This window comes from Anomalospiza imberbis, chromosome 19 (genome assembly GCF_031753505.1).
Source record: "Anomalospiza imberbis isolate Cuckoo-Finch-1a 21T00152 chromosome 19, ASM3175350v1, whole genome shotgun sequence".
NCBI classification, from domain to species: Eukaryota; Metazoa; Chordata; class Aves; order Passeriformes; family Viduidae; genus Anomalospiza; species Anomalospiza imberbis.
The window spans coordinates 1,730,125-1,754,789 of record NC_089699.1 but is presented as its reverse complement, the minus strand read 5'-3'; the positions used below and the strand labels follow the sequence as shown (position 1 = coordinate 1,754,789).

Genomic DNA, 24,665 nt, shown 5'->3' with positions numbered 1-24,665 from the left:
AGGGGTGTTCTAGGCAGGCACAAATATCCATCCCCATTTTTCCCAGGACTTCCCAGGAATGGATGTCCTATCAGCAGCTCGAGGGTTATTAATGGAGCATGGTCACGAGCCAGTGGAAATGTCTCGCTCTGGATTAAAAAATGAGGTTTCCAGGATCACTCTGGATCTCAGCCCAAAGCTTTGCCTTTTGGGTAGTCCAATAAAGGTCCTCAGAAGCTGCTGTGGTTGTTTCCCTCTGGTTTCCATCATTAGCTATGGAAATTTCAGGATGTTGAGGCAGTGGGCAGCCAGGGTGCAGTGGAACTTTGTCCTCAATTCTGCTCCATCAGGCTCTAATCTAACAGAGTTTGCTCTTGAGGAATGCTTTGCAAAATTCTTGTGGTCTGAGAGTAGAAAACACTAAATCAGAGTTCTGGGCTCCTGCACTCAATTCTTTCATCTCCAACTATTCTAATATTTCTAAAAAAAAAATTATAGATAATTACCTCATTATATACTCTTTCAACCAAAAAAAAAATCAAAATTTATTTCTGGACCCTTCCAATTTCATCTTCATTGTCTGGGAAGTTCCCTGCTCTTCTTTTCCATCTGGCCAAGTGACTTCAGGAAAAGCACTCAGCTCATTTGAATTGTCCGTTTTTCAGCAAAGAAAGTGATTGGATCTTTAACAAAAATGGTAGGAAAACCCCAGAGTTTGCTGGAATCAAATTCTCAGCCATGTGGTCAGAAAGGAACAACTTTCTCTCATCTTCTTTTGGAAGTTTTGGGCTCTGATGGTCACTCTAAATCCTATGCCCTGAATATCCATTTTCAGCCAGATATTGGGGATGAGATCCAAACTGGAATCCAGTTTGGAACTGGAATCCTGCCTTGGGAGACTGGGAGCAGATGGAGTCACCCAAATCACTCTGCACCTTGGGCTTTTCCTCTGCTCCACCAACAAATCTAAACCTTATTATCCTGAGCTGCTTCCTGAACTGGCTCCTTTCCAGGGCTTCTCCTTGCCAAAATATCCGGCTGGCTGTGGGGACGCTCTCTGCGTTTTCACTTCCTGAGCTGGAGTTAATGGGACCCACCTGCTCTGCTCGAGGATGAGTCAGCAGAGGAGTCCAGCTTTTAGGAAGCCTCCTTGGAAGCCGTGTGTGGCACAGACTCCATCCCAGGGAAGACAGGAAGCCGGGACTGACATCACAGAGGCTGAAAATTGCATTTGGAGTGGAATGGCTTCACTGGGAGAGGCAAACTCCTGATGGGGAGCCCAGATAAATCCCTGAGTGTCCCTAGTCAGGCAGAATCTTCCCAGGAATATCCCAGAGTGTTTCAGGAGGAGTTTTAGGCAAAGAGCTGACTGCAGGTGGAGGTGGGAGTGAAGAGAAACTCCTTGGTCTCACAGCAACCCCTGCCTTGCAAAATCCCCTCTGTTCCAACCTCCGGCAGAACTCAAACCACTCCAAGGGAAAGAAAAGGGACAGACAGGCTTGGAGAATTCCCAACAAAGCCTTGTGCTGGTGGATAAATGTCAAACAGCAGCAGCTTGCTGAGGTTTTGTTGGGAATTATGTGGCAAGCATATTTCTCTCTCAGGATTTTTCATAGAGGAGCACAGAGAGAAGAAAGAGAAAACAATTTCTATTTCTGCTCCTTGTTTTTCCCATGTGGAATGTGTTTGGAGAATTGTTTCCCTGGGGTGATTGCTTGGTTGGATTCTGGTGAGGATTGTTGGAGCTGATGGCCAACCCAACCCACCTGAGTCTGGACTCTCAGAGAGGGTCAGGAGTTGAGTGAGTTAGATATGGTAGTTAGAACAAGTAGGTTTGTAGTTTAGTGTCTCCTTTAAATAGTATATTAATGTGTTATAGCATAGTTATAATAAAGAAATCATTCAGCCTCCTGAGCTGGAGTCACACATCAGCATTTCTTCCCACTGGGTTCGCCTGCGTTTTACAATAGAATTATATTTTATGTATTATTATTTGTTAGGAATTACAACTCCTTTGTCCCTTCCCAGAGACACGGGTCCAACCCTTCCCAGGCCAGGCACTGTGAGCAGAGGCCATATTTCATTCCTGCTCCTTCCTTTCTTCTCCCTGGTAATTGAAATGCTCAGGCTGGGCCAAGAGGAGATGAAACTCCTCAGAAGTGTATTTCTGGTTTGCTGAGAATTCCCTCCATCAGTGTTCCGTGTTTTGGAGGGAGGAGAAAAAATAAGTGAGGGGAAGAAGTTTCCTTGGAGGCAGCTGAGAGCTTCTCACCCCCAGGTGAACTTCCCTGGGAGGGGGAGTTAAAAACTGGAGAAGGTGATTGATGGGAAATTGTTGGTTCTGCTCTACAGCAGATCCCAAAAGCAGACAGATCTTTAGGCAAATACAGGGATATGGGATGGGATGCGATGCGATGGGATGGGATGCGATGGGATGCGATGCACAGCTCAATCTGAGTGTGCCCTCAGGGGCTGCCTTGATTGGGAAGCTGAAGTCCTGAATTCTCTGCATCCATCCCAAACATTTCCCTGAGGGAAGCCCACAAGAAACATGGAGAGAGATTTACACCAGGGCCTGGAGGGCAGGGACAAGGGGGAATGGCTTCAAACAAGCAGAGAGTAGGATTAGATGGAATATCAGGAAGGAATTGTTTCCCAGTGAGGGTGGGGAGGCCCTGGAATAGAATTCCCAGAGCAGCTGTGGCTGCCCCTGGATCCCTGGAAGTGCCCAAGGCCAGGTTGACAGGGTTTGGAACACCCTGGGATGGTGGAAGGTGTCCCTGTTTATGGCAGGGGGTGGGATGGATGGGATGATCTTTAAGGTCCCTTCCCACCCAAACCATTCCATGACTCTGTGATTCCATGATTTGAACATTTCTGGGATGTAGCCATCACTTCTGTGCCCTACAGGTGAGACAAAGACATCCTGAAGTGAGGATGGAGAGGAGCTGTGTCACACCTGACCCGGGCATCTGAGGGAGAGGAGGGTTCTGAAGATCCCATCAACTTTAAATAACTAATTAACCTGTCTAATTATGGAATAACTAAGGCAGAGAGGAGCTTTGCCCTCCATTTTCGTGAGTGATGCACGCAGCAAGGCCCTGAAGTCAGAAGCAGGAGCAGGTGAAAACTCTTGGCTGCACAGCCAGGCTGGAGCACTGCCTTCATTTTTTTCCCTCTCAATCTGTCAAATCAGCAAAGAGATCCTGTTCAGTTTGTGGCAGGGATTGTCCGCTTGTGTCCTGGAGTCCATTTCTTCCTCCACTGTCCATTTATTCCTCCATGAATAAATTAGAGTTAATAAATGTGTGTGCAATGAGGCTGATACTCACTTTTCCCTTACCTGGAGATTCAGATTTTCAGGGGTTTGGGGCTTTTTTTTAAGGTTTGTGCTGAAATGAAAGATACTTTTGTGCCCTTAATTTCAAGCCAGCAACATTTCCATGTTCACCTGGGAAGAGTACAAAACTCCAGCCTGGTTACGCAGCCAGCACCACGTAGGGATTTCCAGACAAATCCTTGCTACTAATTAAAATAAACAATGGATTCCTCAGAGCTACGAGATCTTCAATAAAAAAATTAAAAAAAAAAAAAAAGGAGAGTGAGGGAAGATAATAGTTTAATTAATAGAATCTGGCAGCCTCCCAAAGTACACTGTGGCAGTTGGAGGGTGGGAGCTGGGGGAGGTTGGGATGTGGAAGTGCCAAATCTCTCAGGATGGGTCTTGCAGGAAAATGCTTCAGTGAACACCATCAGGTGTCTGGGCTGGGCCACAACAGCCTGGATGTGCTCCCCTTCCCCCTTGGAATGGATCCCACAGGCTGAGGAGCCAAATCCCCTTTGTGCTGGGAGGGTAGGGCAGGAGAGCTCCCGGGTCAGGGAGCTGCAGTGGCTCTCACGGGCTGGGACATGCTGAGCTCAGGAAGGAGCTGCCACTGCCGAGGGGCTCAGGGCAGGAGGTGTCACATCCATTTCCACCTTGCTGAGGTATCAGCTGCTGCCTTCCAATGAAAATATTTTCCCTTTGGATTTCCAGAGGCCAGGGAGGCAGGCAGGCGTTCCTGGTGCCAGCAGCATCGGTGCTGCAGGGAGCCAGGCTTTCCCTTGGAAAGGGGAGATGGGGGGTCAATGGCAAAACACCCAAATCTCCCCTCTCCTTTGCTCCTCATGGATCCCTCTGGGGGTTTTTCCCCCACCCTGGTGTAATTCTTGGTGTTTCAAGAGGCTGAGATTGCTAGAAAACCTTTCTTATTCCTCCTCCTTATCCCTCCTCATTCTTCCTCCTTCTTCCTCCTCTTTATCCCTCCTCCTCATCCCTTCTTATTCCCCCTCCTTTTTCCTTCTTATTCCCCCTCCTTATTCCTCTACCTTATCCCTCCTCCTTATTCCTTCCCCACTAAATCAGTCCAGGTCTCATTCAGCCATGGCTCACCTGGGAACTGTGACTGCCTTGCTCTGGGGTTGATTTTTGGCCAGGAAATGCATTCAGAACACCCTAAATTTAAAGGTGGAAGGACCACAGTGCAGAATTCCAGCCAGGGAGAGGCTGTCACTCCCATCCCCTGCTCCAGAGTAGCTCCTGTCATCCCAGCCTGGGGGAGTTTGATCACCCTGCACACCTGAAAAGCTCTGCCTGCTCCTCCTTGCTGAGCCAGGTTTAAAGGAGCTGCCTGCGAGGTGCTCTGCTGCTCCAGGAATCGTGGCTAGCTCAGGACTTCCCCAGCAACTCCCCAGGAGCTGGTTTTGGGGGTGCAGTGCAGGAATCAGAGGCCAGTGGTGATTCCTGCATGGGGGTGGAAGGGAGTTAATGATTCTTCAAGGGCACAGCAGGGCCAGGTGTGTCTGCTTTCCCCAGGGCCTGATTATCTCCTGATAACCACATCCTCCCAAGCTGATTTTCTGCTGTTTTCCCAGCTTTTTGTACAAAGGAATGATTTAGATAAACCAAATTGACCAGAAAATCTACCAAGTGAATCCCAACCCCCCTCCCTTTTTAAGAACATCGAGTGGCCACTCAGAGGGGCTTGCAAAGTGAAACAACCCCATTTGTATTTTGAATTTTCACCATGGGTGTCATCACCACTGCAGCTTTATGAGCATGGAACAAGATCAGCCTTGGGCTGGTTGACATCCAGAGGGGGTTAAGGAGGTGGGGAGGGGCAAAAATGTCAAAATGAACAAAAAATACAGTTTGAGCATTCCTGGAGCTGCTGCCACCTGTCCCACTGAGGTGGTTCAAGGTGACTCAGCATTCCCAGCCCTGGAGCACTGCTCTGCTCTGCCAGGATCAGGACTGGGTGCTCTGGGCTCGGTCCTGAGCTGTTTTGTCCTTGTCACCTGGTTTATCCCTGTGCTCACTCCTAAGCTCCCCCTTCACACACAAGGGACACTCAGCATATGTAAAATTGGGTTTTCCTCACTTCAGAGTTTAAATTTGGGCAAGTGTTGGTGTGAACTAATTATCAGATCAAGGAGAAAAAAGAATGAATCAGATCCATGAGGCCCTGGTGTTTATATTCCCAAAATATTCCTGAAAATCAGTGTTTCTCCTCCCATGAATGTTCAAGATGCTTGAACTCATGGAATCCAGACTGGTTTGGATTCGAAGGGACCTCAAAGCTCATCCAGTTCCACCTCACTGTGGCAGGGACACCTTCCACTGTCCCAGGCTGCTCCAAGCCCTGTCCAGCCTGGCCTTGGGCACTGCCAGGGATCCAGGGGCAGCCACAGCTGCTCTGGGAATTCCATCCCATCCCCTCCCCACCCTCACAGGGAGGAATTCCCTCCCAAATCCCATCTCACCCTCCCCTCTGGCAGTTTAAATCCACTACCCCTTGTCCTGTCACTACCTGCCCATACAAAAATTCCCATTCCCTCCTTTTTTTTTTTTTTTTTTTTACTTTTTTGCTTCAGGAATATTTTTTTTGGAGGCATCACTCTTCTTCTTTTAGACATATTTTTAGCTCAAGCTAAAAGCAGATGGAGGAGATGAGGTTTCGTAGTTTTCTGAGTGAAATGGTGAAATCATCAAATTTTGCTTAGAATGGAATTTAGGGAAATGGCTGCAAGAATCGATAAGCCCCCTGTGCAAGGTCGCAGCAGGGTTTCCCTGGAATCTTCTCTCTCCCACAGGTGCCAGAGCTCCTCAAGCCCCACGTTTTTGCTGTTTCCCAAAGGGTCTCCTCCCTGTGCTCCTTGGCACAGCATCCACACAAATCCCTGCTGCTCCTTGGGGTGGAGGCGGCCCCCTGTCCCTGTGCCATCATTTTGGGCAGCCCTGCTCTGTGTCTGTCTTGGTTTGAAAAGGCAGGTGTCTGCTAAGGAAGGCAGGAGCCTCCCCTGAAATGGAAAATGCAAACCCCTTCCCTCTGAATTATTCTAATTTTGAAGTTAAGGGACTCTCAGGCAAAGATATGGGAACAGGAATAACAGTTCTGCACTTGGAAAAATAAAAATACAAATACAATAGTACAAAAAAAAAAAAAAAAAAAAAAAAAAGCAAAGAAACCAGTGAGAGAGTCAGAGCAGGCCTTGGCAGCCTGTGGGTCAGGGTGGTGGCAGCAGTCCCATCCCATGGTGGCTCAGCCCTCCTGCAGTGCCAGCTGTGCTTCTGCTGGAGCAGGGATCCTGCACAAGGCTGGAGTTTTCCTCTGAAGCTCCAGGGCTGGTGTGGATGGGCCTGGACTTCCTCTGGGAATGCAGTGGGGCAGAAAGCTGCTCCTCTGGGAATGCAGTGGAGAAGAAAGCTGCTCCTCTGGCAATGCAGTGAAGAAGAAAGCTGCTCCTCTGGGAATGCAGTGGGGCAGAAAGCTGCTCCTCTGGGAATGCAGTGGGGAAGAAAGCTGCTCCTCTGGGAATGCAGTGGGGCAGAAAGCTGCTCCTCTGGGAATGCAGTGGGGAAGAAAGCTGCTCCTCTGGGAATGCAGTGGGCAAAGGCTGCTGTGGTGTTCCAGGAGTCAGATTGTATCCAGGTAGGAATGTTTGGCTCCTCCCCCTGGGCAGAGCATCTCCCCATGGGATGATGGAATTTTATCAGCCATGCAGGGACACCCACTGACCCATGGACAGGAGATAATTAATAATTAATGGCCCACGAACAGAACAGAGGATAATGAATAATTAATAGCCCATTAACAGAAGATATCTCCTGGAGGGAGGATTGGTTCTGGAAGAGATAAAGAAAACTGCCCCATGAACAGCAGATACCTGCCCCACCTCTGACAGATGGGGATAGAACACACACTCCCATTTCCAACCTGAGACAGAGTCACACACTCCAAGGGCCACAGCTGTCCTGCAGGACCCCAAACTGGCTGGTTGGATCCAGGATCCATCCTGTCCTTAGAGGAAACAGTACTTTAATAAACTAAAAAGTGGACTTGTAAAATTAAAAATAATATTTAAACTTAATAACTGACTACTTAGTGCTTGTTAGCACAGAAAGTCTAAAATTCTCAGTAGCTAGGATTCTAGCACTGTCCCAGGGGGCTTTTCTGCCTTTGGACATTGTTTAAGGGGTGTAACACAGGCCTCTAGATGCCAGTTAAATATTTAGGAATTAGCATGGGAATGAACTCCTCCTGAATCCAGCCCCAAAACCTCCCATGCTGCATTCCCAGCTCTGCCACGAGCTCAGGGGATCAGGCTGGACAGGGCTTCTCTGGGCGTTGTTTTTCAGGTAGGGTGATGAGTTAATCCCTGATGGGTATGAGAGGAGTCCAGCCCCCTTCAGATCCCACAGAACCCTCTGCAGACAGCTCAGTCCTATTAATAGCAGTAACACCAGACAGGGACTCTCAGGTAATCAAGCCTCCTTGTTAATTATTGGTTTGACTTCAAAGTGAAGGGAAAAAAGGAAAAAATCCCACCCTGCTGCCAGTGAGGAGAGCCCAGGCTCTGGTGTAGGGAAGGTGACATTTCAGCTGATGGCTCTAAAAATAAAAGGGAAGCAGGGCAGGGGAGAAAGTGTGTGTCACCTGCACTCCCAGCCACACCCCGCTGCATTCCCAGCCTGATGAGATCTTTTGCCAGCTTTCCAAAAGCCAAAGTGCCACTCAAAAATTGGAATTTCACCCCCAGCCCGTGCTCAACACCATTAATGCTTCAGCTGCTGGTGGGGGAGCCGTGATGGGAGCTGCAGTCTTTCCCTTGGAAGGAGTTTATTCAGAGAATATTCACCTTTGAGGTTTGCATCTGGTGGAGCTGAATTTCAGGGCAGGTGTCAGGTTATTGCTGCAGTTCCTTGCCGGTCATTCTGGCCAGCCTGGATATGCCCCAAACAGAAAAATTGGATTATTTAGGTGAGATCTGAACTCTAGTTCTGCTCATGCTGGGTGGATTTTGGGAAAGAGCTGGGGCTCCCAAACCTCCCCAAAAGCACCAGAGCTCCTGACATCCCATTCCTAAAATCCCACTCCATTCCTTGAATCCCACTCTATTCCTAAAATCCCATCCCATTCCTAAAATCCCACTCCATTCCTTGAATCCCACTCTATTCCTAAAATCCCATCCCATTCCTAAAATCCCACTCCATTTCTTAAATCCCACTCCATTCCTAAAATCCCATCCCATTCCTTCAAGCCCACCCCATTCCTTAAATCCCTGGGGAAGCCCCTGACCCTGAGGGATGGCACAGCCCCCCTGAGCTCCTGCTCCTTTAATCCCCAATTTTGAGTCAGAAATTCTGGAAGGCAATTTTTCATCGTGATTCACTAAAGCCACAGCTTCTTCTTCTTTTTTTCTTTTTTTTTTTTTTAATTTTTTTATTTTTTAGGAATTCATCCATTTGGAGCAAAACTTACCAGATCCAGGGCAGCTCCTGGCTTTGGACAGGAGGAGTCATCTCCAGCAGACAGGGGGAATATTTGGGTTGGAATAGCTGAAATCCCAAATCAGAGCTTTCACCACGGGGTTCTTGGATGTTCTTGGGTGGGTCTGTTCTTTTCTCTACAAAACTTATTCCCACTGCACAGCAAAATTGTTTTGGAAATCTCAAGTTTTTGTGGGATGGGAAAATTTTCAGGCAACTTCAGGATTTTTATCCAGATTTTTTTTTTTTTTTTTTTTTTTTTTACTTTTTTGCTTCAGGAATATTTTTTTCGGAGGCATCACTCTTCTTCTTTTAGACATATTTTTAGCTCAAACTAAAAGCAGATGGAGGAGTTGAGGTTTTGTAGTTTTCTGAGGGAAATGGTGAAATCATCAAATTTTGCTTAGAATGGAATTTAGGGAAAAGGCTGTAAGAATTGATAAGAATAATTTTTTTAAACTTTTCAGCAAACTGATGATACCAGTTTTGTAGGACAAAATCAGTGCCTGCACCATCAATACTTTGTTGCAAAATTTTACTTAAACCTCTCAACTTTTTCTTGCCTAAAACAATTGCAAGGAGTTTTTCTTTCATCACTTTCACTGCAAAAGCCTCATTACTTGGAGCAGTTTGTCCGACCTGAAGTGTTTGAAAAAACAATGGAATAAAAAATACTCTGTTCAAGTTTTGAAACTCTTATTTTAAAATCTTAATTAAAGAAAAATTAATACGTATCTTTGCTATTTTAACTGTTTTGCTTTGCAATTGTTTTTGCATGCCCATTATTTTCATTACCTCCAGCCAGGAGTGAGACACCTCCAGCCTCTTCTGGGCCTTTGATCAAACCAAAGTCTCTGTTCCTAAGAGTGTCAGATCCTGAGGTTGAAACATTTGCCCTTTTTTTGTGATTAAAATACAATTTCACTTTCTCCGGCCAGGAAGATGATGCTGTTTTCCTCATCCACCCTTAATCCCTCCAATTCAAACAAGAACTTTGGGTTGAAAGTTGATTTTCTCCTACAAGGTGATGCTGGCGGAGCTGGGCAGATGGAGTTTGGAGTGATCTTGGAGACGTGGATCCAAGGGAGAGTGGACAGCAGTGTGGAGCCCCCAGATGTCAAATGGAAGAGGCTGAGGATGGATGAATGCTTGGAATAAACACGGAAGAGATGACAGAACCAAAGGACCCATCCACCTCAAGTTTCCATGGGATCATGGAATGGTTTGGGTTGGAAGGGACCTTAAAATTCATCCCATTCCCCCCTGCCATGGGCAGGGACACCTTGCACCACCCCAGGGTGCTCCAACCCTTTTCCAACCTGGCCTTCGGCACTGCCAGGGTGGGGCAGGGCTTGTCTCAGAGTTTCTGCCACAGCTCAAGAGCATTCAGGTGTTTTTCCCATGCAATGAGCAAAACTTTGAATGGAATCTCGCAGCTTGGTCCTCCCATCTTCAGCTTCCAGCAGCAAATCTTCCAGAGCAGGCCCTGTGGTGTTTGAAGGCAATAAAGAGAGATTTGGGTTGGCAGCCAAGGCCTGGGGTTTGTGGATGTGACCCAGGGTTTGTGCTGCTGGTCTTTGGGGGGGTTCCACCCAAAGGACACCTCCTGCCCCAGGGTGTCCCCTTGGCAGCTCCAGCTCCTCACACCCTGGAAATCCCCATGGATGTGGGAAATGCTCTCCTGGCACTCCAGGCTCTGAGGTCATGGCAATGTCTGGCACAAAGGAGCTCCTCTATCTCCAACTGGAAGGAACAACAGGAGTTTTATTGGTTTTCCTGAACTCCTCCCCCTCTGCAGTGCTGGCAATTCCGAGTTCTCCTCCTTTCAGTTCCCTTCTGCCTTCCAGGGGCCTGAACAATCCTGGGAAAGAAGGTCCTTCCCTAAGTTCTGCCTTCCCAAATCTCCCCTCAGCATTCCATCTGGTCACATTGACCTGATTTTGTGTTTATTAATAATAATTTTAAAGTGCTTCTCCCTGAGGGGTTGTTTTCTGGATAGACAACTTCCTGAGTGCAGACCCTGAACCCTGGAAATCCAGATTCAGGATTTGGCCAAACCTGTGTGGTGACATACTATGGGTAGGAAGGAGTGCAGGACAATCAAAACTTGGAATCCCCAAACAAAAATGAAAAAAAAAAAATTGCAAAATAAAAAAGAGTGTTGTCTTTTGAAATTATTCCTTCTTAGGGCTTCCTGCTGTTCCATCTCTCCTCTCCCTGTCCACAAGCAAACCAGCATGGAATGTGGAGAGATCTCCCTGCTCAGGATGCCAACAGATGGCAATATTTTATCATCCTTCCCTCTGTGCATTGCGGGGTTTGCATCTTCCCCATCGTGCCACGAGGAGCTTGTGCTTGGCCACTCCTACAAACACCTTTTTGCTGTGATATTTTTATTTTTAACTGATATTTTTAATGGATAGCCCAACTGGACGTTGCAATATTCTCACGCTGGAGAACTTTATGGAGTTACAAAGCACTGTGTGCCAAAGCAGAGTGTGGAGGTGTCCCCTGAGCCCTCGTGGAGGGTGTGTCCATGGCACTGACAGTCCCAGGGACAGGAGATGTGGAAGAGTGTTGTGTTTTTAAGTTTCATGTTTTTGTACTAGTTCTGTTACGGTTCATTCCTTTACCCCCATTTCCCCCATGGTTTTACCCTGAACTACCCCTTTCCTTGTATGTCAATCTCCTCCTCCTTCCCTGATGTCAGTCCCCACCCAGTTTGCTGCATCATCATCTTTCCGCTGTCCCCTCCCTGGTGCCTTGTCCATCACTCGACTCCCCATCCCACTCATCCAGCACCTTCCACAAAGGGTATCAAGTGATTGGACGGGAGCCAGGGGTCCCTCCTTCCCACCTCCCCTGTTGAATTCCTCATGTGTCTGTCTCCCCACCTTCCACTCCCCCGAACATTCCCATGGGTGGGTGGGTGATCTCCCCCCATGTTTCCACCCCCATTTATATTGTGCTGCACAGCCCAGTTCAGGGCTTCGGTCAGTTGGTTCCCCTGGGTTGTGGATCTCCCTGGAGCTCTCCTCAATAAACCTGGACTTTACCCCCGACTGGAGTCTACTCCTTACTTCCACCATCGTCGCAACCGTCTCACCCAGCAAGGCCAAAAGCCTTGGCTGCCCTCCCGACCTCCCAAGGCACGGGAGAGTGTCCCCCGCCGTCCGCTGTGCCGGAGCGAGCCGGGAGTCCCCGAGTGGACACAAGGAGTGGCACAGCGGCAGAAGAGGTTTTACAGTGCCTTCTGCGAGCCAGAGAGGAGTTTGATAAGAGGATCCACGTTTAACCCTGAAAGAATTTTCCACCAAGGTCGCTGACACAGAAACCAAGAAAGAAAGAAGGATAAAGAAGAGAAACCCTCAGCTGTCTGTTCCAATGAGCACTTTGTTTCTCTTTCCTGACCAATGAGTAAAGTGTAAACTCATGAGTTGTGTAAGAATGTATAAAAAGCACGCATGCTGGAATAAAAACAGGTTTGAAGGCTTCTGAAAATGGAGTGTGCTGCTTTGTATTGTCTCTGTCTCAACTACGACAACGGGGCAGGAGGGCCACTCTTCCAGACAGGTTTGTGGCTGAATGTGGCAGCTCTGTCAGGAATTAATCTCCCCTGTCTCTGCTGGTCACTTTTTCCTTAATCCCTCCAATTCGAACAAGAACTTTGGGTTGAAAGTTGATTTTCTCCTACAAAGTGGTGCTGGAGGAGTTGGGCAAATGGAGTTTGGAGTGATCCTGGAGATATGGATCCAAGGGAGCTTGTTGTGAGTAAACTTTTGGCAGGGGAAGGAAGGCAGATGGGCCTCAGCACATTGTCCTGCTCACTTGTTCGCAGCTCAGTCTTGGAGAAGTCAGTTGGTCCTCTCTGCTTTCCCTTTGGCCAGGAATCCCTGTCCTTACAAACACACCCAGATCTTTCCATGAATGTGCCTTTCCCCCCGCAATTTTCCCAATCTTTGCCTCAGGTAGGAGCCAGGCCCTGCATCCTCTGACAATACCCAGCAGCTTTGACCTCTGCAATGAAGGCAGAGCAATACAAGCAATAAAAAAGAGACCACCGGAAAACCAGCACCCATTTATTTCTTTTTTTAAAGTGCTTCTTTCCCTCCCTCCCTCCCCCAGCAGAGATTTTCCCTGCTTTGACATGGATCCCCTGGCTCCGAGTCAGCAGGAGAGGCTGGGCAGAGCTCTGACAGTCACTGAGGTGGAACATGACAGCACATGGGAGCAGCTCACACCAAGGGAGAGTCCCTTCCCTCCACAGCCAGCCTGGGATCCTTCCTCATCCAGGCCCCCTGCAACCATTCCCATCCCGGGTCCCCAGGCTGTGCCCGGATTGTCTTTCTCCACAAGCAAATAGCACATGGTGTTTACTGGGTGAAACACTTTAAATCAGATTAATCTGGCCAATAAAGGATTTATGGCCCATAAAAATCCCACATGATTCGGGAGGAGGACCAGGAATGAGGGGCTCGTGCCCAGCCCCAGCCAGACTGTCAGAATTCCTGGGAGGAAGAGGAGGGCAGGGAGAGGAAAAGGCATCACGAGGCTCTGGGGTGCTGGAGATGAGCACGCTGGGGTTCTCAGACATTTCTGTTTGCAGCTTTGGGCTTGGGAGCAACAAAAAAACCCTGAATAAATCATTGGAGAATCATGGAGTGGTTTGGGTTGGAAGGGACCTGAAGGATCAACTAATTTCATCCTCAGGAACAACTTCCACTCTCCCAGGATGCTCCAAACCCCATCCAGCCTTGGACAGTTCAGGAACCCAGGGGCAGCCACAGCTTCTCTGGGCAACCTTGTGTTGATGATTTTGGTGTGGGGGCTTAGAAAATGCTGATAGCCTCAAATGTCCTGGATTTCAATCATTCCCCATCCATTTATCTTGCTGTATTATCCATTTATTCTGTGTTTCTCCAAGTAACACAGGAGGCCTTGGAGAACAATAGCAAGCCAGGTTAAAGACTGGTTTGGGTGACATCCTCACCTCCTCAGGCCCAGCTTGGTCATGCTTTTGGACAGATGTCACTGCTGAAGTTCTCATGGCTGTTCTACCAAAGGGATCCTCTTAACCCCAAAGAGTATCTGGGGAGTTTGTTGCTTAGGGGATGAAATTTGGATTGGTTTCATCCTCCTTCTTTTGTTGGGGTGGAAGATGAAGAATAAAACAGTGAAAATCAGCTCCCTTTCCGTGTTAGCTCAGTGGAGCAGAAAGGAGGGAAATTAGGATCCCTAATTGCCAGGGCTGATTGGCATCTGGAGCCCAGTGACTCAGAGGGTGTTCCTGAGACTCTTTGGAGACAGCCAGGCCTCTGCTGTCCCTGACAGGTACCTGTGCTGCCATTCCCAGCACTGGGGATAGCTAATTTTAGCTGGAAGAGAGAGGAAGAGGAGAAGGGAAGGGAGACATGAACTCATGGAACAGTTTAGGAATTGTCTCTGACATTACGGTGCCCAGGCAAAGCCAGTTCTTAACCCTGGCACGAATTCTGCCAGCACCTTTCCGTGCTACCACCCAGAATGTTCCCAGGAGACAGGGAATGCCATCCTCCAGCACAGACAGCAGCAATGGGAGGAGAGGCCCTGCAAACACAAACAGATGAGGTTTTTTGTTTGCTCACCTCTGGTTTTTTTCCACGCTCACTCGGAGGTGGCTTTCCTGCTGACATCTCTGCAAAAGGGATTTCTCCAGCAGGGCCTGGAGCACCACCACCCTCTGGAGCAACAAACTCGTGGGGACATGTCAGCCCTGCAGCCCTGACAGGGTGATGCCTTCAGTTTTTAGCTTATGTATTTTTCAGAGCCTGTACTGCATTAGTTATAGTAAAAAGGGCAACCCCGGCTCAGGGAAGAAATGCTGATGTCTGCTCCAGATCAGAAGGCTGAAGGACAGCTGTATTAACACTCTACTATATTACATTAATATACTATTTAAAGAGATACTATCCTGTTCTACATACTTGCTTCTTACTTACCTAACTCAAACTCGTGACTCTGCTGAGAGCCCAAGCCACAGCTGGGTCCCATTGGTCACTGACCCCAAACAACCTTCACCAGGATCCAACCCAGCAATCACTGCAGGTGAACAATCTCCACACCACATTCCACATGGGGAAAACAAAGGAGCAGAGATAAAGATTGTTTTCTCTTCTTCTCTCTGTGCTTCTCCTGAGAGACAGAATTGTGTCTCTCTGTCCAGAGAATGGGAATGTCACAATTAGGGCATGACTCTGAGCTCCATGCAGAGTGTTAGCGAGCTCTCCTCACATTTTGGGCAGACAGAACAACCCTTCCAGGCCTGAGACCCAAGGACATTCTGCCTCAGACCCCAAAAAGTATAAACAAAAATGAATCTGGGGGAAGCAAATGGGGGAATGTGACTTCATTACCTGAAGCTGTAATTGGACAATTAACCCCTGATATGCAAATAGACCAAACTTATATCTGCCCCAAAAACTCATGACCGTCATCCATCTGGGGTGTAGCTTCTGTGTGAGAAATGAATTTATAGAAAATTCTCAAAGCCTCTCCAATTCTCAAATTCTCACCTCTGCAAGGCTTTGCACTGCCCATGGTGCAGCTGTTGAAGGCCTTCAATAAAACCCCACTTTATTCTCTAACTCTGACCAATATCTGTTCTGGGTGCCCCTCCAAGGCATCAAGGGCATGACACAGCCACGAGCCGGGCCAACACCCTGCCTGGCCAGTGTGGGCTTCCCGAGCATCCAGAGCTCCCATCCCAGCCGGATCATGCATCACTCCACACCAGCAGGGAGTTTTAGCTCTTGGAAAGCCTCAAATTCTCAACCTCTATTGGTTTTCCTGAACTCCTCCCCCTCTGCAGCGCTGGCAATCCCAAATTCTCCTTTCTGTTCCCTTCTGTTTTCCAGGGGCCTGAACAATCCTGGGAAAGAAGGTCCTCCCATAAGTTCTGCTTTCCCAAATCTCCCCTGAGTGTTCCAGCTGGTCACATTGACCTTGTGTTTGTCAATAATGATATTAAAGCACACAGACCTTTGCAAACTGGAAATAACTGATGGGTCAAACTCCTCTCACAATGAAATCGTTTCAGAGATCAGAGCACAGCTTTGGAACCCTCCAAAGAGGAGCATGCCCAGCTCTTGTTCCTGTGGGCAAAAGAGGGATGCCTGTGGCACAAAGATGGATTTTCCATTCCTTCCTGGAGGAGCTGGGGGTTGTTGTGGTCATTCTGAGTGACCCTGAGGGTTTGTGGTTGTCCTTCACCTCGCAGACCTGGTGTGTGATAAACGGGGACCTCTCTGCTGTCGCCTTCTCTGCCCGGTGCCTTTGCAGCCCTGCTCCTGTCTCTTGTTTTTGTGTCAAAGAGGCAGCAGCTTTTGTGTGGAAGCAAAGAAACAAATCCCTCCACAAGCACAAACTGCTGCCTGAGCTGCTGGGCGGGTATTTAATTGTGTGCACATCAACATCTGCACGCGGATTTGCCTTTCTTCCTGTCATTTCATCTGCAGGCAAAGGATCCTGCACTCCAAATCCCAAGTTCTTGCATTGTATGATGTGATGGAAATTAACACCTTAATATATATATGAAAAACAGCCCCAATTAGATTTTTTTTTTCTTTTACTGTGTTTCCTGCTCCTTATGACTAAGTGTGGGTAATTATCTTGGCTCACTTTTTCCACTCCACCCATGCTTAGAGAAAACCTGTTGCAAGTTTTCTTGAGATTTTGGCTTTTTTTCCTCCCTCCCTCCCTCCCTCTTTTTTTTTTTTTCCCTGGGAGTTTTGCTAATTAAAAGCTTTGCAAATTCTCATATGTGATAATTATTTTTATTCTGGTTTAGCAACCTAAAAGCAGAGATTTGGAATGCTTTCAAAAAGAAATCAAGGTGTCCAAACATTATTTATTTTTTTCTTTTGCTTCAAAAATTACTTTTCCAAAAGCCTATAAAATATGCTCCTATAAAAAAGGATCTGAGCAAATAACAACAGAAAACTCTGAATTTTCTTGCCATTTATTTGGTCCCAATTCTGTGGGATTCAGGACCTTGTAAGGTTTGTTATGATTGAAGTATAAGACCCCATCTACAAAGCGACATCATTTTCCCATTCCAGAGGGAGAAAAGCTCTCTCAGCAGAGATTTTCCATGTCCCCGTTGTAGGAGGGACCCAAACTCCCATCTCTGAAAGAACTCTCCCCAAAAACTGGTGGCTATACAAGGAAAACATATACAAGGAAAATTCAGAGTTTTCCTAAATTCTCCCCCACCTCTCCTTGAGGATGAAAAAACCAGGAATATTTTCTCCAAATATTCTTTCAGAGGGACATCCTTTCCATGGCCACATCCCAAGGGGAAACTTCCCAGAGCTCCCAAGCTTGGCCTTCCCATTTATTATTATTATTATTATTATTATTATTATTATTATTGTTATTATTCTCATTATCATTATCATTATCGTTATAGTTATCGTTATCGTTACTATCGTTGTTATTATTATTATTATTATTATTATTATTATTATCTTATTTCAGACAGGACTGTCTGAAAGCAAATAAAGTTTAGAAGTGGAAAACAGGCATCCTCCAAGATTTGGAGACAGATCCCTACTTCCCTAAGATTATTTAACCTTGGTGCATAATGAGCATTAATTAACACAGAGGGAACATTAACATAAAATCCAGTCTTCATTCCTGCAGGATTCCTCCTGCTGTTCTTCCTTCCACAGATTGTTGTGATCTTTGCCATTCCCGCTTCCCAAATATCCCCATCCATGGGATAGACAAGAGGGAAATCAGAAGTTACAGGTGATAAACACAGAGCTGGTATCAAAGGCATCACTTGGAGCAATTTTTGACCATCACGGAAAGAGTTGTGAAACAGGGAAAGTATCAGCCCCACACAATTCCTCGGGCAGGAATCCCTCCCTCTGAATTCCCTCCTTTCCTGCTGCCTCCCTTCTTTTTTTCCTTTGTTTTCACCCACAAAACCCATCCACAACTCCCGGGAGGAATCCAGGGCACAAAGCAAAAAATCGGAATTTATTTCAATCGCATTTTCTTGCCTGGAGACCCAGACCTTTGGAATATCTGTTTTTCCCACCTTTTGGAGAAAATCAGCAGTAAATTGTCAGATAATGGCCTTCATTCAGAGAACATTTCACACATAAATACCAAAAAAATATAAACAGTGACCTCCATGGATCAGCTGGAATGGGTCTCCCAGGCATTTTCTCCTGACCTCTGAAACATCCATAACTTTTTTTCTTTTCTCTAACAAATGCATTCAAACTTCTTAAAGGATTTACTGTGTGGGTCTGCAGAGAGGTTTATTCTCTTCTGCTCCATGATTAAACAGCTCAATTTTTGGCTTCTACAAGATTTAGGGATTTAAAATATTTTTCCAGCGGTCACGGGGGTTTTAAATGAGAACCAATTGTTCCATGGGTGCTGTGTAGAGGTGACAAACCAAAATTATTTTAGTTATCCTTTTTTTTTTCTTCATGAAAAGATGGATTCCAGAAGCATCAGGAAGGTGAGGAGTGAGAAAGGATTGGGAAGCTTCTCAAAATGCTCTGGGAAGAAGAGCTGGAACAGAGGAAGAATCAATTTGCTGGTGGACCTGAGAAGGGCAGGAAAAGCAGGGAAACTCCTGGAATGACCCAAATTTGGATAAATTGGGAATGGAAGGGCAGGATAAGTTGAGCAAATAAGTTCTGGATGGAGAAGGGGTCCTTGGAAGTGCTCAGGACCAGGTTGGATGGGGCTTGGAGCAACCTGATCTAGAGAGTGGCACCTCTGCCCATGGCAGGGATTGGAGCTGGGCAATTCTTGAGGGCCCTTCCAACCCAAACCATTCCATGATTCCATGGTTCCACAGTTCCACGATTCCATGATTCCATGGTTCCATAGTTCCATGATTCCACAATTCCACAGTTCCACAATTCCATGATTCCATGGTTCCATGCTTCCATGCTTCCACAGTTCCATGACTCCATGATTCCATGGTTCCATGATTGCGTGGTTCCATGATTCCACAATTCCATGGTTCCATGATTCCACAATTCCATGGTTCCATGATTCCATGATTCCACAATTCCACGGTTCCACGACTCCATGGTTCCACAATTCCACAGTTCCACAATTCCATGATTCCATGATTCCACGGTTCCATGGTTCCACGATTCCATGGTTCTATGGTTCCATGATTCCACAGTTCCATGACTCCATGGTTCCATGATTCCACAGTTCCATGACTCCATGGTTCCACAATTCCACAGTTCCATGGTTCCACAATTCCACAGTTCCATGGTTCCATGATTCCACGGTTCCATGGTTCCATGGTCCCATGATTCCAGTGCAGCTCTGCAGCTCAGGACAGCAGCCAGATGTTCTCTGCTCCCCAGGCAGGGGGACTGCAGGCGCTCCCTGTCCCCAGGGCACACGGGAGCTCTGGCAGTGTCTGGATCCCATCAGGAAGGTGAAGGATTCCAAATTTATTAATTAATTATCACTCTGCTGAGCAAGAGCTGTGCAGAGCTGGCAGCAGAGCTGTCTTCTGCCTGTGAAAGGGAACTGGGAGAGCAGGATCCCAGGAGCACTGAGATTGGAAAAGCTCTCCAAGGTCACTAAGACCAAGCTGTGATCCCCACCTTGTCCCCAGCCCTGAGCTCTGAGTGCCACCTCCAGCCCTTCCTTGGACACCTCCAGGGATGGGAACTCCAAACCTCCCTGGGCAGCCCCTTCCAATTAACCAAAATAATCAAAACGAGCTCGTTTTGTTCATGGCTCATTTTGGTTCTGGACACCACGAGTGGAAAAACATCTTTGTACAAAAATTTCTCACTTTCCCCGTTTCCAGATGTTTCTGGGAGCTTTCTGTCACAGACATCACTATTTCTCCAAACTATCTTTTTTTTCCATCACTGTTTTTCCAGGTGTGTGGGCCTCCTGTCCCTTGCACTTGTCCCTGGCCCTGGGGCACAAGGAGCCAGCTTAGGGCCAGGATGAGCTCCAGCATCAAAGCCCAACTCTGCAGCTCCTCACCGTGAGTAATTAACATTTCTTACAAGTCCAGAGGCAGAACTTCCAGTAGAAAGACTCTTTTCCTTCAATTAATTATCAACCCAAGTTAGGACAAAAAATAGGGGGCAAAAATGTGTCCCAAACACAATATGGAACTTCTTAGGGGCATTTGGGCCTTTTTAATATGCATATAATGGATGAGTGAGGGGGAAATCTGTTTACCTGCTTGGGAAAGCTCCCCAATGACATTTCCATCTCAGCATCTTCTTTTTGTCACCAGGAAATGCTGAGTTCAGGATGCTGAGAGTTCAGAATGCTGAGACCTCGAAATGCTGAGACCTCAAAAATCTGAGACCTCTCTCAATTAAAAATGAGAACAATGCAGATCTGCCCCAGAAAAGGGGAGTCAGGAGAGAACTGAGTGGGACTTGGGGGGATTTTCTGCTCCACTTGAGTGGGGGGAAGCAATGGGAGCCCCTGGCACCGCACAGGCTCCCAGAGCAGGGATGAGCCGTGGGTTTTCCTGAATTACCTCTGGCTGTCAGAGTCTTCCTGCTGCACTCAGCTGGGACCTGTTGGGTCTCGCCTTCTGCCACAACAATTCCCACAGGCTGAGCCACCAGCAAGGTTCAGGAGCGGGTTACAGACTCCCAGTCATCCGGAAAAGCCATGCTCCCAGCAGGAACGGGCTGGGCTGTCTCCCCGGGGAGATTTCCCCTCATGCGTGGCAGGGCAGGGGGACACCTTGGAGAGGAGGCTGGATCTCTTTGTTCTGCCACTTCCTGGGCTCTGGCAGCGGGATCTGATGGATCCAAGGGGGATTCCAGCACCCCAGTGATGCCTCAGGTTTCAGCTTTTCTATTTTTCACATTCTGTGCTGCTTTAGTGTGTGGTTCTGGGCTTCACATTAGGGGATGCTGAGCTCCCTGCACAGAGCAGGGAGACAAAACAATTCCTTCTCCAGCTGGGCACCAAGGACAAATGATCCAAACCTCAGGCCCAAGAGCACAAACAAATTGGGCTGGAGAGGGAAAAACAAGCAGGATGGGACTGCATGGGCTGGAGCTGGAATGGGACAATGAACTCCAATGTGCCAGTGGAGCAGAACTTGTAAAAGTGAGAGCCCCCGGGAGCGCTCGTGCATTTTGGGACCATTTTGGTTCATCTTGGGTGCAGCCCTGGCTGGGCTCTTGTGCTGCCCAAGGTGGATCCATGGAGGAGATCCTTTGAATAAATCCCTGCTTTATTCTGTAGCTCTGTCCAGCCTCTGCTCCAGGTCAGCCTTCACAGGGCATCACCAGAGCTTGGAGCTGCCTGTGCCAGGCACCCCTCTCAGTCTGCTCCACGCTCAGGGAAGGAACTGATAGGAAAAACAAAGGATTAGGGGATGAAAAAGAAGCAATAAAAAAGGATAGATGCTAATTCCGGTGATCACAGATGAACCCACTGATATTTTTACCCCTATTTTCCTTTCAGTGCTTGCTACCTTTTCCTGACAGCAAAATGTTCCTCATGGCCATTGGCTGGAGAAAAAAAAAAAATCCACAAAAAACCCCAAAAACCAAAACAGCCCCAAAAAAACCAAACCAAAACAAAACAACTAACTAAAAAACCCACAAAAAACCCAAACAAACAAAAAAAAAAGGGGAAACCCCAAGCTGAGGCTGGAATTTGATCCCCTAAAAGAACCCTGATGGCATTTGCTACACAAATGCCTTCATCCAAAGCCTAAAGGTGGGAAGGAATCACTACCATCACTCATGATCATTCATGGCAGTGAAAAGCAGATTTTCTGGTGTAAAAATGTCACCTTTGGGGTCTCATCCCACTGCTGCTGCCTGTTGTGGAGTGCCCTAATCCTGGAAAAAAATGAGTGTGACACATTCCAGGCCCTGCTTGGCACAGCTTGGGTGCTTTCCTTCCCAAGGAAAAATCCAAAATCTGGATGACTGCAAGATGCAGAAGCAAATCCCAGGGCTGTACCTCAGCTCCTGGTGCCATTTATCCTTCCCTGCAGGAATTTTGGGCAGCAGGCTCAGCAGGGAGCAGCTCAGGCTTTAGGGTTTTGTTGGATCAGGGTGTGAAAAGTCAGCCGAGGGAGGATAAAGCCCGACTTGGGAACAGAGCTGTGCTGAGCGAGGCTTGGCCTGAGCAGCAAACACAAATCAGCAAACACAAATCTTCCTGAGAATGCTCTTGGCTTCTTCTAATTCTGATTTTTTTCCCGAAGACGTCAAAATGATGAGGGGGAATATAACAAATAATGGCTAATCTGTGATGGTGGGGGTTTCTGGGCTTCTAGAATCGAGGTTACAGATCCCAGAACATCTTCATTTTAGGTTCATCAGTGTCATGTGCCAGCTGTAAAATATCTCCTCTCCTCAGAAGATGAGTTTCCTGAAGAGCCACAGAATCCCAGACTGGTTTGGGTGGGAAGGGACCTAAATTTCACCTCATCCCACCCCATGCCATGGCAGGGACACCTCCCACTGTCCCAGGGTGCTCCCAGCCCTGTCCAGCCTGGCCTTGGGCACTTCAGGGATCCAGGGACAGCCTCAGCTGCCCTGGGAAAAAAGTCCCTCAGCCCTGTTGCAGTTGTCACTCAGTTTTCCCCTGGTGGCCCTGGGCCACAGGGCATCAGGTGCTGGAGAATCATTGATTTTCAGCCCCCAGATTTCACCCACTCTGCTACAAACCAGAAATGATAATTTTCCTCCTTTTCTGTCCCTTTTGTCCTCCCTTTCCAGACTGCAAGGTGATGATAAACACCCCATGGCAGCGTTTGGAGGTTTATTTTTACTGCTCTCAATTCAGCACACACCCTTTTCTCACTACCTCCTGTCCATTTATTCCTATTTATCCTGGATTTCCACTCAGGAGGGAAAACGAGCATCTCTGGTGATAAATCACCCACAAAGAGCACCAGGGAATGTGTGGCTGCCACTTCCACTTCCAGCCTGATCCTCTAAGCAGGAGCAGAGGCTTTATCTCTGCCTGATCAGGATAAAATGCTGCAAGGCAGCAAACCAGGCTCTCCTTCCCTCCCTCTCCTGTTCAGACCTGCTGCTTTTTGCCCTGGCATTTGTGATGGATGTCAAGAGAAAAATATTCTTCAGGGAAGAGAGTCCTTAACCCCAGGGATTGCTGTGGCTGCTGTGAGTGGCTCGGGGAGGGATTCCCCTCAAAACTTCTCCTGCTCTAGGTGCCCAAGGGAAGGGGCAGTTTTCTGTCAGGCTGAGGGCAAGGCTGGAAATGAGGAGCCAAAAGCTGATTTTTTGGGTTTTTTGGTTTTGTTTTTGGGTTTTTTGTGTTTTGTTTTTTTTTTGTTTGTTTGTTTGGGGTTTTTTTTTTTTTTTTTTTGTTACTTTTGGTTTTTGGTCACCATGGCCTGATTTTGGCTTTTGAGTTTTTTTTGGGGGGGTTTTTGGTCACCATGGCGTGGTAACAACAAATGCAATGAGCAGGGGACATGTCCTGAGAGCTGAGGCCGCTGCCACAGAGTGACAAAGCCACTGTCACCCCTCCTGGCCCTGCTGGAACATGGAATGTTTTATATTCCAGGATGTTTCCACCTCTAAACACAACCCCTGACTTCCAGAAGAGTCCCTGTTGTTTTCCCTCAGCAGTTTCCAGGGCCCTGCTGGGTGTCTGGGGTCACACCAGGCAGGGAAAGGGAGGAAAAATCAGCGTTATTGGTGTTAGGATTATAGGTGTCAGCACTATTGGTATCATTAAATCACTGACCTCAGCCTGACTAGGGTGCCTGGAAGTTCATGGAAATGTCCCCCCTGAGCCAAAAAAATATTAAATTTTTTATTAAAATCCCTCCTAAAAATTAGATAGGAGGGATCTCACAGCTCAGAGTGAAATATGAAGTTCTTTCCCTGAAAATGGTTGTGCTCCTTCCCAAGGCCTCTGTCCCATCAACTCCCAGGTGGTCAGCAGGAGAATTATCCAATTTTGTGAGGGCACCTGCAGCCAATAAACAAGAAGGTATAAATAAATCATGCTTCCCTAGACAATTAAAGATAAATAAATAATGGTCCCCTCTTCTTCCACTAAATCTGGATCCACAACTGACAGCAAATTCTGGTTTTATTATGGAAATCCCAGAGCAGCTGGGTTTGTTTATCCCTGAAAGGACTCAGCACCCTTGCTTTTGTTTTTCAAACTTCCCTTTGTCCGTATTTGATATTTTTGTGGTCAAAACTCCAGAGAGGGGAGGAAAATCCATTCTCTAAAAAAGCCAGAGATGAGCAAAAAGAAATAAGTGCAAAATCTGCTGTTTAGAGCCCTCGCCCTGGGGTTTGCTGCTGCTGCTGAAAAAGCAGAAGGAAAAAGGGAAACATTCACAGTCATGTTGGAAACCTCGGGAATTATTTTCCATTTTATTTCTATTTAAATAATTTTCAATTATTTTAAACCAGGATAATGATACTTTTTAATTTGTAGGATAGCAGTGTGAAGTCTGGGGGACAAACGTGGAGCTTGACTCGAAGCTCTGCTTGCTGTGACAGGTTCCCTTGCTCACAGCAAATCCCTGGTGGTTATTTACAGTCATTAAGCTAATTGTGGCAGGGCAGGGAGGGAAGAGAGGCTCAGGGAGCTGAGGAAATCACACAGACACTGAGCTGAGCTCCCCTTCCATGTGGGATTCCAGCTGTGCCTGGAAAGGGCCTGGAAAACACCAACATCTGGAAGGGTCATAATGGAAGAATTATTGCAGTGCTTGGGGAGGAAATTCAGAGTTCTGCAGCTCGCTGGAGTTACTGAAAGCTTCATGTCCTAAAACCTACATTTAATCCAAAAATAGACAGCAGGATGGACACCAAGCCCCTGTGCCCAGCCAGGGGGGCTGAGCTGGGCCATGGAA

The 24,665-nt window shown here is 47.3% G+C and overlaps 1 long non-coding RNA gene across 1 annotated transcript; it reads right to left on the bottom strand.

Moving 5' to 3' along the window:
- Positions 1 to 10,534: 10,534 nt before the first annotated feature.
- LOC137485335 (uncharacterized) lies at positions 10,535 to 15,916 on the bottom strand. Its single transcript, XR_011005285.1, has 2 exons — positions 15,806 to 15,916; positions 10,535 to 10,649 (listed from the first exon to the last, which is right to left on the bottom strand). It is a non-coding gene; the product is annotated as an uncharacterized lncRNA (long non-coding RNA).
- Positions 15,917 to 24,665: the final 8,749 nt, after the last annotated feature.